This window comes from Cupressus sempervirens, chromosome 6, assembly GCF_028749045.1.
Source record: "Cupressus sempervirens isolate cs-2001-9-10 chromosome 6, ASM2874904v1, whole genome shotgun sequence".
NCBI classification, from domain to species: Eukaryota; Viridiplantae; Streptophyta; class Pinopsida; order Cupressales; family Cupressaceae; genus Cupressus; species Cupressus sempervirens.
The window spans coordinates 690,874,476-690,887,217 of record NC_143123.1 but is presented as its reverse complement, the minus strand read 5'-3'; positions in this window follow the sequence as shown (position 1 = coordinate 690,887,217).

The following is a 12,742-nucleotide window of genomic DNA, read 5'->3' as shown; positions in this document are numbered from 1 at the left end:
CTCAACAATCAAATTTCAAAATTGTTACCAGCACTTCCTACTAGGATAATTTCTAGTTTTAACGATCAAACTCCCAAATCTTACAAAGGACCCCCAACTATTTTTTCATTTTTAAACACTCTTCAACATCCCCTAAAATATTCCAAAAGATTAACCACCAACTCGGCTCCAGCATCAAGTTATGCCCACTTTGTGTCACAGTCCTAAATGGCCAGTTTAGGCTAGGTTACAAGGAAAACATAAATAAATGGTTTCACAGACTTGGTTCAACCCCTTAGATCTCTGCTATACATAAAAATTTTCCTTCTACACCCTTCACTTGGGTTAGATTAATCAATTTGGGAGCCTGATCCTTCTTTTCCCTTCAAATCTAGACTAGACATAAGATTATGTTTAGTCTAGGGCTTGCTGGTAAAAATAGATGCCATGCTCCTACAAACCTGAATTTATACCATCTCAAAGAACCCTCTCTTAACTTGCATTCCATAAAGCAGCATTGAAATCCCATAGTGGGTTTGCAAGTTAGGATTCCATCTTACTAAAACTCTCAAATTTGGTGTAAATGTAACCTACCTGCACTAAAACTAATATAACTTTTGTTGTATACAAGATAAAGACCTCAAACCAATTGAAATGAAATCTTGACTCAACCCTCTATCCAATCATGTAATAATTGTACCACCAAAAATCTGTATAGGCCATATATAATTGAAAAAATAGTAAAAAAGACATAAAATCTAAGTTTTTTATTTACCAATGCTGTCCACCGTCCATACAATGACCTTTCCCATGTGTGGGGATCTTAAGTACATGCCTTCCAATAGTTATAACTTCCATTTGGGTGGTTGGAACACCATACAACCTCATTTTCAGTTTGACAATGATTATTTTCAAAAGTTGCTCTTTAACAACTTTTTGCATTTTGCAATTTTTTGCACTTTTTTGCAATTTTGAAAAACCTTTAACCCCATGGTGTCTTAATGTCTTAATGGTGTCTTAGTGTAGTCCTTGTGAAAGTGAGTCAAGCCTTGAGTGATCTTTTGGAGTATAGAGGGTTTGGATGGTAGTTTGAGTTGCTTGGTGATTCAAAGGTGCATTGGAGTTGTTTGGTGCTTCCAAAGTGCTGACTTTGCATCAACTGACCTCTACATCACTTAAGGTGCCATATCTACTATCTCATACTCTTCCTAGGATCTCCCATAATTTATTGAGTATCTCTATGACTTTTTTTAACTTCATGGTTCCTATTTCCAACTACAAAGGATGGAATATCAACCCTATATCCTCTTGATGCATTTCTAGTGTTTGAAAGATAATTCTTATATTCCTTTGAGGTTTTACTATACCAAAAAAAGTACCCCATACCTATAGTAAAATCTTACTTAGTACATGTGTATCCCCAACCTTGTCCTATCCCCTTAAGTGCTCAAACATTCTCAGGCACGCCGAACAAAAATGTTCCTAAGGGTCACTAAATGCCATAGGGTTGTGATCTTTGACGAGGCATATCTCCGAGCTTGTGTTAGGTATGGATGTGATTCTAGTTCCTACAAGACCATGTTGTGGAGACCTACAATAAGCTCTCTCACTTTTTGGAGATCACACTCTATTTTCATTTTATGACGCCATCTCAGGTGATGCTGAAACTTATAGTGTTGACCAGTACAAAGTTGCCAACTGCCAAATCTCTCTCACCTTTTGTCATGGGATCAAACTATCTAGTCTGTTAGCTCTAGGTGGTTAGGTAAACCCTATCCCCTACCTCGTCCTATCCCCTTCAATGTTTGAACGTTCTCGGGCATGCTAAACCAAAACATCCCTAAGGTTCACTAAATGCCATAGGGCTGCGATCTTTGACAAGGCATATCTCAGAGCTCATGTGAGTTATGGATGTGATTCCAATTCCTACAAGACCATGTTGTGAACTCCTACAATAACCTCTCTCACTTTTTGGAGATCACACTCCATTTTCATTTTACAATGCCATCTCAGGTGATGCTGAAACTTGTAGTGTTGGCCAGTACAAAGTTGCCTATTGCTAAATCTCTCCCACCTTTTGTCATGGGATTGAACTATCTACTCTGTTAGCTCTGGGTGGCTAAGTAAACCCTATCCACAACCTTATCCTATCCCCTTTAGTGCTTGAACATTCTCGGGCATGCTAAACTAGAATGTTCCTAAGGGTCATTAAATGCCATAGGGCTGTGATCTTTGATAGGACATATCTCAGAGCTTGTGTGAGGTATGGATGTGATTCTAGTTCCTACAGGATCATGTTGTAGAGATCTACAATAACCTCTCTCACTTTTTGGAGATCACACTCTATTTTCATTTTATGATGCCATCTCAGGTGATGCTAAAACTTGTAGTGTCAGCCAATACAAAGTTGCCAATTGCCAAATCTCTCTCACCTTTCATCGTGGGATCAAATTGTTTGCTCTGTTAGCTCTAGGTGGTTGGGTAAACCCTATCCCCAACCTCTTCCTATCCCCTTTAGTGCTCAAATTTTCTCAAGCACGCTGAACTGAAATGTCCCTAAGGGTCACTAAATGCCATAGGGTTGTGATCTTTGATGGGACATATCTCAAAGCTCGTGTGAGGTATGGATGTGATTCTAGTTCCTATAGCACTATGCTATGGAAGCCTACAATTATCTCTCTCACTTTTTGGAGATCACACTCTATTTTCATTTTATGATTCCATCTCAGGTGATGCTAAAACTTGTAGTGTTGGCCAATACAAAGTCGCCAACTGCCAAATCTCTCTCATCTTTCATCATGGGATTGAACTATCTACTCCATTGGCTTTAGGTGGCTGAGTAAACCCTATCCCCAACCTTGTCCTATCCCATTTAGTGCTTGAACATTCTCAGGCACGCTAAAACAGAATGTTCCTAAGGGTCATTAAATGCCATAGGGCTGCAATCTTTGACAAGGCATATCTGAGAGCTTGTGTGAGGTACGGATGTGATTCTAGTTCCTACAAGACCATGCTGTGAAGACCTACAATAATATCTCTCACTTTTTGGAGATCACACTTCATTTTCATTTTACGATGCCATCTCGAGTGATGCTGAAACTTGTAGTGTTGGCTAGTAAAAAGTTGCCAACTAACAAATCTCTCTCACCTTTCATCATGGGATTGAACTGTTTTCTTTGTTAGCTCTGGGTGGCTAGGTCAACCCTATCCCCAACCTCATCCTATCCCCTTTAGTGCTTGAACATTCTTGAGCACGCTGAACTGAAATGTCCCTAAGGGTCAGTAAATGTCATAGGGCTATGATCTTTAACAGGGCATATCTCAGAGCTCGTGTGAGGTATGGATGCAATTCTAATTCCTTTAGGACCTTATTTTGGAGGCCTACAATAACCTCTCTCACTTTTTGGAGATCACACATTGTTTTCATTTTACGATGCCATCTCAGGTGATGCTGAAACTTGTAGTGTTGGCCAGTACAAAGTTGCCAACTACCAAATCTCTCTCACCTTTCATCGTGAGATAAAACTATCTACTCTAATAGCTTTAAGTGGCTGGGTAAACCCTATCCCCAACCTCATCCTTTCCCCTTTAGTGCTTGAACATTCTTAGGCATGCTGAATCGAAATGTTCCTAAGGGTCATTAAATGCCATAGGGATGCGATCTTTGATAGGGCATATCTTAGAGTTCGTGTGAGGTATGGATGAAATTCCAATTCCTACAAGATTCTGTTGTAGAGATGTGCAATAACCTCTCTCACTTTTTGGAGATCACACTCCATTTTCATTTTACGATGCCATCTCAGGTGATGCTAAAACTTGCAGTGTTGGCCAGTACAAAGTTGCCAACTGCCAAATCTCTCTCACCTTTCATTGTGGGATCAAATTGTCTGCTTAATTAGCTCTGGGTGGCTGATTAAACCCTATCCCCTTCAGCGCTTGAATGTTCTCGGGCATGTTGAACTGGAATGTCCATAAGGGTCACTAAATGCCATAGGGCTGCGATCTTTGATGGGGCATATTTTAGAGCTCGTGTGAGGTATGGATGCAATTCTAGTTCCTACATGGCCATGTTACATAGGCCTACAATAACCTAAGAGGAATTTACGTCTAGAAAATCAAAGTAGGAGACTTATAAGGAATTCTATGATAGTCAACATTTTGTATTGTATGACAATTGGAGGGTTAAACCAAGAGTTGATTCTCAATTAATATGAGTCTACAAAACAACATGTTCCTTCCACTTGTCATACTCTTTTATTTCCTTTTAAAGATGCTCTATGATTTTCCATAACATGCATTGTAAATTCGTTAACAAGTATAGCTCCCTCTTATGATTATCTTATGTGTCATCTTAGATTCATCCCCCTCTCATGTGAGAGATCTCTCTTTCCTATAATCACAACTATTTATTAAACTTTTATTTTTACCTTAATCTAGTTACTATAGAATAATAACAACACATTCCAATCAACTGGTGATTATGTTACAATCATTAATGTATGAAAACACATAAAAATATCAATGATTATGTTACATTTATGATTTTTTAAATGACCTTTTTTCCAAATAATCCATGTTTTCTCTACTATCTCTGACATTTTTTAATTGAAACTCAACAAGCTAATTGTGTTTTTTCTTCTACACAAACTTTGTGACTACTTGTGATCAAATTTTTATCGTATTTTTAACATAAATGTTTAGAGAGCTTTTGATCTAATTTTGTTGGATAGAGTAATTTCAAACAAAGATAATTGTCAATAGGCCATTGGTCTATTGATGAAGTTGAAATCTCTTTAAGCATCCAACAAATATCAATTTTACTGAATGTAAGACAAAATTTTAAATGAAAAATCTTCTATCAAAAAATTATTTTCATAAAAGACTAAAACTCTATTATAACTAAATTATTTATTATTTATAAAAATTATAAAAGTAAGTACTAGAGAAGAGCCACAAGTTACTATGAAGATTCATATTGTAAAAATTGTATAACTAGGCCTATAATGAAGAAATATTTAGAGCAAAGTTGTATCCATTAAAATCTTTAATAATAAATTAAATCAAAATCAATAAAATTTATTACTTAAAGATATTCATAGTTCCATCTAACCACCTCCCAAATCAAAACATCATGGAGCCAAGATTGCAATCAAGGGACAAAAATAGACTTATTCAAAATAGCATCCGCATATGCATTGTCATATAGCATAAGACTACAATGAGCTCTACCTTGGACAATCTCCATGCAAATGTGCTGATCATTAGGATCATCATAATAAAATGCTCACTTATCAACCATTAAATCATCTTTAGCTTCCAACTTATAGTACGCCCTTATTTTCACCTTCTCACCTCTCTTTGCAACATAAGCATGTTTCTTAACACTATCCCTATAACTCCAATGCTTGTTGAACATGGAGAAGATGCATAGAGATAGAGGGAAACAAAACAAGGTGTAGGTAGACATGAAGATTAAAGGAAATAAAAACATAGTGATAAATGAATAGAGATATAAGAAGAGGATGAATGTGAGATAAAATAGAGAGAGTTAAGGAGACGTAGAGAGACATCTAGATGGTGATATAGATTCATAGAGATCATCATATTAATACTTAGTTTTCTCTAATTCAAAAAATACTGAAGATATCATGCTAGAACTCTCTTATTGATTTTGTATCGACTTCATACTTAATTTTTCTTCTTTAGGTCATCCTTTTTAGGTTTAAGTGTATGTGCATACATTAGTGATTATTAGCAATTGTAAAACTTGATCTTCTTCTTATGTAACAATATTTCTATGCTTAGATGAATACACTATTTATTTGATTATATATCTATAAAATTGGTCTTTATAATGAATTCCAACTGTCTACAATCCAAGGTTTTAATTCAGCTAACAAATGGAGAGCTTCTCAAGCTACTGATTTCTTTCATGGAGTTCCTAATAAATTTCAAGGTTCTCATTTAGGTGACCAATTGCTAGGAGGTCCACGAATATTGCCCGATAAAGTTTATTTCTAGGAGGTCCTAATCGATCTTGACTAATAAATTTTATTGCCAATCAATATTGTATCAAAAATTCAAACTAATTAGGTATTGAATTAAACTTGATAAACAAATGATAGAGAAGGAAAACTTCAAACATGAACAAGATCATAAATCATATGACAATGACATATTGCAAATGATTAACTTATGCTTAAATAGTGATAAAGTTTATTGTTAATCAATATTCTATCAAAGTTTCGAACAGATTAGGTATTGAATTTAATGTCATACATAAAAATATCTAATTTAATGTCATACATGCGCATATCTAATTTAATGTCATACACAAACATATCTAATTTAATGTCATACATGAACAAACATATAATATAAAATGATAACCAATAATGTCATATACATTAAAAAACACATAATATGTTATGATAACCAATAATGTCATATATGAACAAACATATCATATATTAACCAATAATCTCATAAGTCGAATAATGCTATACATCAAATATAAAATTTCATATGCATCAAATGTGTATCAAAAATGTCCATTGATGCCTATATATATACATGTCTAAGTCAACTATATATTTTCCTTCCCATGAAGGGAAGGAAAAAAATCTTCCAACATCTTTTGTTGTCGTGTGGAGGGAGATGGTGGAGATGATGCGGTCCTCCTAACACACTCACTCATCCTCTTGTTGAGGCTCTTCTCTAACTCGAGATGATACAAAAAAAGTAGATATGAATCAATATTTATTATATGTTGAAATCAAATATATGTACACACAAAATTAATTATTTTCTTACCGCCATCAAATAGTCACTCTGTAAGTCCACCTCGAAGGCTCATGGATGATTGGTCGTGACAAGACCCTACAAAAATTCAATAAATATAATCACTTATAAATAAAATTAGAAATTTTGATACTAACTATTATAAACAACAACTAAAACCAAGAAAATTCTTTCATACCTCAGTCAATGGTTACAAGCTAGCCATAGCTGTGGCCACTCCATGATCGACGGACTGTTGGAGATGAGGAGTGTTTGATGTCATGAGCTGTATGTCATATAATACAAGTTACATGTAACATGAAACATGAAACAAATATAATCAAATGAATTAAATTGACATGAAACAAATTTGTACCTGTACATAGCTCGTATGATGTCTATGCTCTGAGTCCATAGTAAAGATTGATGGTCTAGTAGAGAACTAAAGCACATGCATAATTTTTTTTGTCAATCCTTAATATGATTACTTAATAAATATATGTATTAATTTAAATGATTAAATCAATAGATGCCTCTGGACTCATGGAGGGGACAAAAAATGGGGCTCGAAGATCGCTGCTAGGCCTGACAACACTCTGACCCTGAATTTTGAACAATGTCAATAGATGCTAATTAATTAATCATTCACTATACATATGAAATGTGATCAAATTAATAAATTATAATTGTAATTTACCTATGTCTCAATGCCAAATGTGTCATTCAAAAATTGATTAGTGACGAGTCCATCACCCGCACCATCTCTAGCATGAGTGTCAAATGTGCATAGGGATCTACATGAAGTGCACATGTGACCATGATGTACAGAAGGCTCCCCCTCAACTAATGGGCTTGTGGAATGGATGAGGGTCTATGTCAAAGAATTAATGGTCCCTAGAGTGCTGGCCTCGAATAGTCACATGCTTGCATTGTGGCTTGACCACAGGTGCCCTAACTACATTAGAGTCATGATGTGCTCTCGACCTCTCAAATGATGACCCCCCACCTCTACCCTAGGACTCTAATATATCAAAATAATTGGGGATCTCCCCAAGGACAAACTCACAATATAATTTCTTCAAAAAATACGTGGGGACCTCGTCATTGTTGCAAGGAGGGGAATAAAAAACCATCCACCATCTATCCCAAAAATTATTTCTAATACCATTATGTATGCACCAATGGATGGGGAACCGTTTAGTACCCTCTCTAATAGTATTTTGCTCACTGGGTTTTTTAAATAATGCACATATTCTACCTTTTGGTATTTCTTTTTTTTTAACATCTTCATATGACAATTTGTTTGCATAAAATAATTTTTGTTCATCCCTCTTAACCCACCAAATATCTAACTGACCACTAACTGAGGCTATCTAGGTCTTAATGGATTCAAGGGATGATGCCAATTGAGCCCTTATTGGATTGGTTTGTCCAGATTCTTTCAACCGAGTAATGAGTCCTTCTAATTAAATTTTTCCTCTCTCTATTTCATTTATTATATTTTCTTGTGTGCTTGGTAGAGGTCTTGCAATTGGTTCAGGTTGTGGAATTTTTTGTTCTTCTTGGGGAGGGTTTTGGTTTTGAGGTACTTGAGGGTTTTGAGGTTCTTGTGGATTTGCCAATTGATTATGGACATTTCTTGATAAAAAATTAATTGAAATCCAAATAAATAAACAAATTTAAATAAAAATTGTAAAAACCCTACAAAACAATATAAAAAACCTACAAAACAATATGAAAAACATATCAAACAATGCAAAATGAAGTTTAGATCACATACAACATGGGTGTGGGCATGCTTGTGATCTCGGATTTTGCCGGTGAGGAGGCATATTGGCAAGGGGGATGTTGAAAAATTTTGTTTCTTCAACCCGCGTATGCGTTGCGACTGTAGGAATGCGAAAAAACTAAGATGAAAATGATAGGTTGCGAGTATGTAGCCCATCTATAAAAATTCACTTTTTTAAAAGCATGTACGCGCTATAGTGCATACGCACTATTCAAAATAGAAAAAAAAAGAGTTGTCACCTTTTTGGCACCACAACTCGGTGCATATACCCATATATAAATGAAAAAAATAAAAATAAAATTACATATACCAATAATAAAAATAATAATTATATAAATAACAATAAAAATGAAATAATTAATTAATTTTAAAAAATTAAAATAAAATGGGGCGAGTGAGAGGGTGAAAGAAAGGGACCAAGAGAAAGGAAGAAAATACCCACAAAGGAAAAGCACAAAAGAAAGATGGAGGGGGGGAAGAAAAAAGGACAATGGATCCTTGATGAAGTGAGCCAAGGCCAAGAAGTATAAAGGGAGAGGGTAGAGAGAGAAGAGTGAGGGAGACGAAGGGTGGGGGAAAAGAAAGAGGGCAAAAATGAGGGTAGAAAGAGGCGAAAAGACAAGAGCAGAAAAGAGCCTAGTGGAGCAGAGGGATGTGAAGGTCAACTAGAGGGATGATGGTTCTCTTGATGGAGGATAAAAGTGGATGCCAAGCCAGGCTGAGGGCCCATCCTTCATCCCAATTGAGATTCATCTTCCTTAGCCGAGCATTCATCTTCAACCAAACATCATATTTGTTTGGAAAACACTCGAATCCTCATGAAAGAGGACAATTATTACAAGAAAAAGATGAAGGAGGTGATTGAAATATTTAATCACCCCTCCAATCTCAATCAGGATGAAGGATGGGCTCTCAGCCTAGCTTGGCATCTGCTTTTATCATCCATTAGGAGACCCCATCACCCCCTTGGTTGACCTTCACATCCCTCTACTTTGCCTGGCTCTTGTCCGCTCTTGTCTTTTTTCCTCTTTCTGCCCTCAATTTTTCCCTCTTTCTCTTATACCCACCATTCTTCTCCTCCACCCTTCTCTCTCTACCCCCTCCCTTTACCCTTCTTGGCCTTGACTCACTTCATCGGAATTCCATTCTCCTTTGTTCTTCCACCCCCCCATCTTTCTCTCGTGCTTTTCCTTTGCATGTGTTTTCTTCCTTTCTCTTGGTCCCTTCCTTTCACCCTCTCGCTAGCCCCAATTTTTTTTAAAATTAATTATTTAATTATTATTATTATTTTAATTTCAATTTTATTTTTATTTATATAATTATTATTTTTATTATTGGTATTTGTAATTTTATTATTATTTTTATTTTGATTTATTGTTTCTTTATTTAGTTACTTTTTATTTTTATTTTTATTTTTATATTTAATTTTTTTAAAACTTAATTTAATTTAGTTAATTTATTATTATTACTACTACTACTACTATTACTACTACTACTATTATTATTATTTATTATTTATTGTGTTTAATTTTATTTTCGCTCTCATTAATTTTTTTGTCCTTTGGTCTCTCTCCCCCCCACCTCTCGTCCCCCACCATTTCCCATTTCTGATTCTTCAATTAGGAACCTCCTCTTTTTCCTTTGTCCCCCTTTTCTTTTCTTGATTCCTCTCTCTCTCTCTCTCTCTCTCTCTCTCTCTCTCTATCTATCTATATATATATATATATAATGCATTGACACACATATATAAATAAATAAATGTGTGTGCCTGTGCGCGCGCACGCGTATAGGTATATCTTTATATGTGTAGATACGTATGCATATGAGCATATACATGTATAGACATATGTATGTGTACATACATGTGTGTGCGTGTCTATATATATATATGTATATATCTATGTATATATGTATATATATACATATATATATACATACATATATATATATTCGTACATATATACATATATACATATATATGTATATATGTATATATATATACATATACATATACATATATATACATATACATATATATATGTATATGTATATATATGTACATATATATATATATATATATGTATATATGTACATATATATACATATACATATATATATGTATATGTATATATATGTATATGTATATGTATATGTATATATATATATATATATATATAGATATATATATATATATATATACAAGTATATATTGTATCCTTTTGAATCAGTTGCTTTTCATTGCACCATATTTTATTATTGTCTTTTTCTTTATCTCTTAGTTTCTTATACTTTATCTTTTTATCTTAGTTTTCTTTTATATTTATATATATATAATTTAGCTTATTTAGTTTTAGTTATATATTTATTCCTATGGGTATATACATGGGTATATCTTTTTATTTAGTTCTTTATGGTGTTGTGAGTTCTTATTGTTCTATCATTTCTTTTCTCTTAATTTCTTTTTGTCTCTTTGTTCTTTTTCTTTTCTAATCACTTGTCTCCTTGGCTTGTGTGCTGCCCTCCTTGGCCCTGTCTCCCTTTTTATTTTTTCAGTCTGGCTTTGCAACCTATTATGTTTTTTGTTAGCTCTCTCATCTTGATGATGAATCATTGAGTATGATCCGAAATGTTGATGCTGATAAACTCACACACAATCTCACCCAGAAGCATAAATAGAATATTTAACCCTCTTTCCTCCAATGATTCTTGAGAACTAATCCCTTCTCTTCATCTCTTTTCTTGATTAATTATCCTGACCTCTTTGGAAAATAAAATTAGTTTATTATATATTAGGTGCCAAATGTGATTTTGTGGAATTATTTGTTCCCTTAAGCATGTGATCTATGATTATTAGTTGACCTCGTATATTAGGATGCAATTCAGTTAATTCTAGCATAAACACTAATAGATTATTTACCCCCAAATTACCTAACCACCTATCATTTATGAGATGAGTCACACTATTAAAGCGTTATGTGTATGATCAGTGCTTCCCTTTATCTGGCCTTAACTTACTCTTGAGCTACCCCATACATCTAGAGATGATTCCTTAATGGTAATATATTCCCTCCATACTATATTGGACCTGATGATTGTGGTAGCTAAGAATGTCATCGACAAATTTATGTTATCTTGATGTCAGGGCCGCATCATACTTACTGTGATTGATCCTCCAAATTGATGAACCCGATATTATTATCTTCATTCAAGAGATCCAAGTCTTCACCGCGAGCATGGGAAGTCTTCGTTGTTTCCAACATCCGCATAAATGTAGCCAACACACTTAGATCCTTTATTCAATCACCGACTTCAAATGTTAAGGGATGATCACCTCCACATCCCCGTGCATGTTTCTAATCATTATGTCCTTGATCATTTCAATGAAAACTAGTATATTTCCCTACGACACAAATCTCATCCAAGACTGATAGCTTTGACACCATCTTCACAATGATGATCTAATTTGGCTTATGATGTGAATACAAAGAGGCACCTATGTCTTCTACTGGAGTCAGAGTTTGAGTATTTTGTCAAGAAATTGTGATGCGATGTTGCACTTCCAAGTACCCGAATGTGTCTTTTGTGTATTGTGAACCATAGACATGGCACTTAATCTGACAAAAATTCATCTAGCCATATCAAGGCTTTCCTGAGCTCTCTGGTAACCCGATGACATGGTCGGGTTTGATCATAATAGGATGTAGTTTCTCATTTGATGTATTGGGTACAAATTCTCTTTTAATTGAGGTCACCCGATACCAATTAGAGTGTGATCTTTGTCAGGAATTGTAGCCACCTTTTATCTGAATGCTATAGGCTTTGACTTCCACAACTTGGCCAGACATTTCCTTTAACACCGTGGGTGATCCACATCCAAAATTGATCATTAAGAAATCTTCCTAATGTCTATATTGCATGTGTGGTCTTCAGATCGGGTCGGGTTCCACCATTTCATCAAGAGAAGTTTGAGAATTAGGCATCTCATCAAGCAATTGTTTGCATTCATGTGTTAATGTCTTTCGACCACCGTCCAACAGACTTATATCCTAGAGTGCAATTTGATGTTATGGATTTCTTTGGAGGTTGTAAACACTTGATATATTTCTATCAATAAAGGAGATATTTCTTATGGGATCATGAGCTCAGGATCTGGACTTCTTCTATCTCTTTAGGTGACCTGACACAATTTATTAA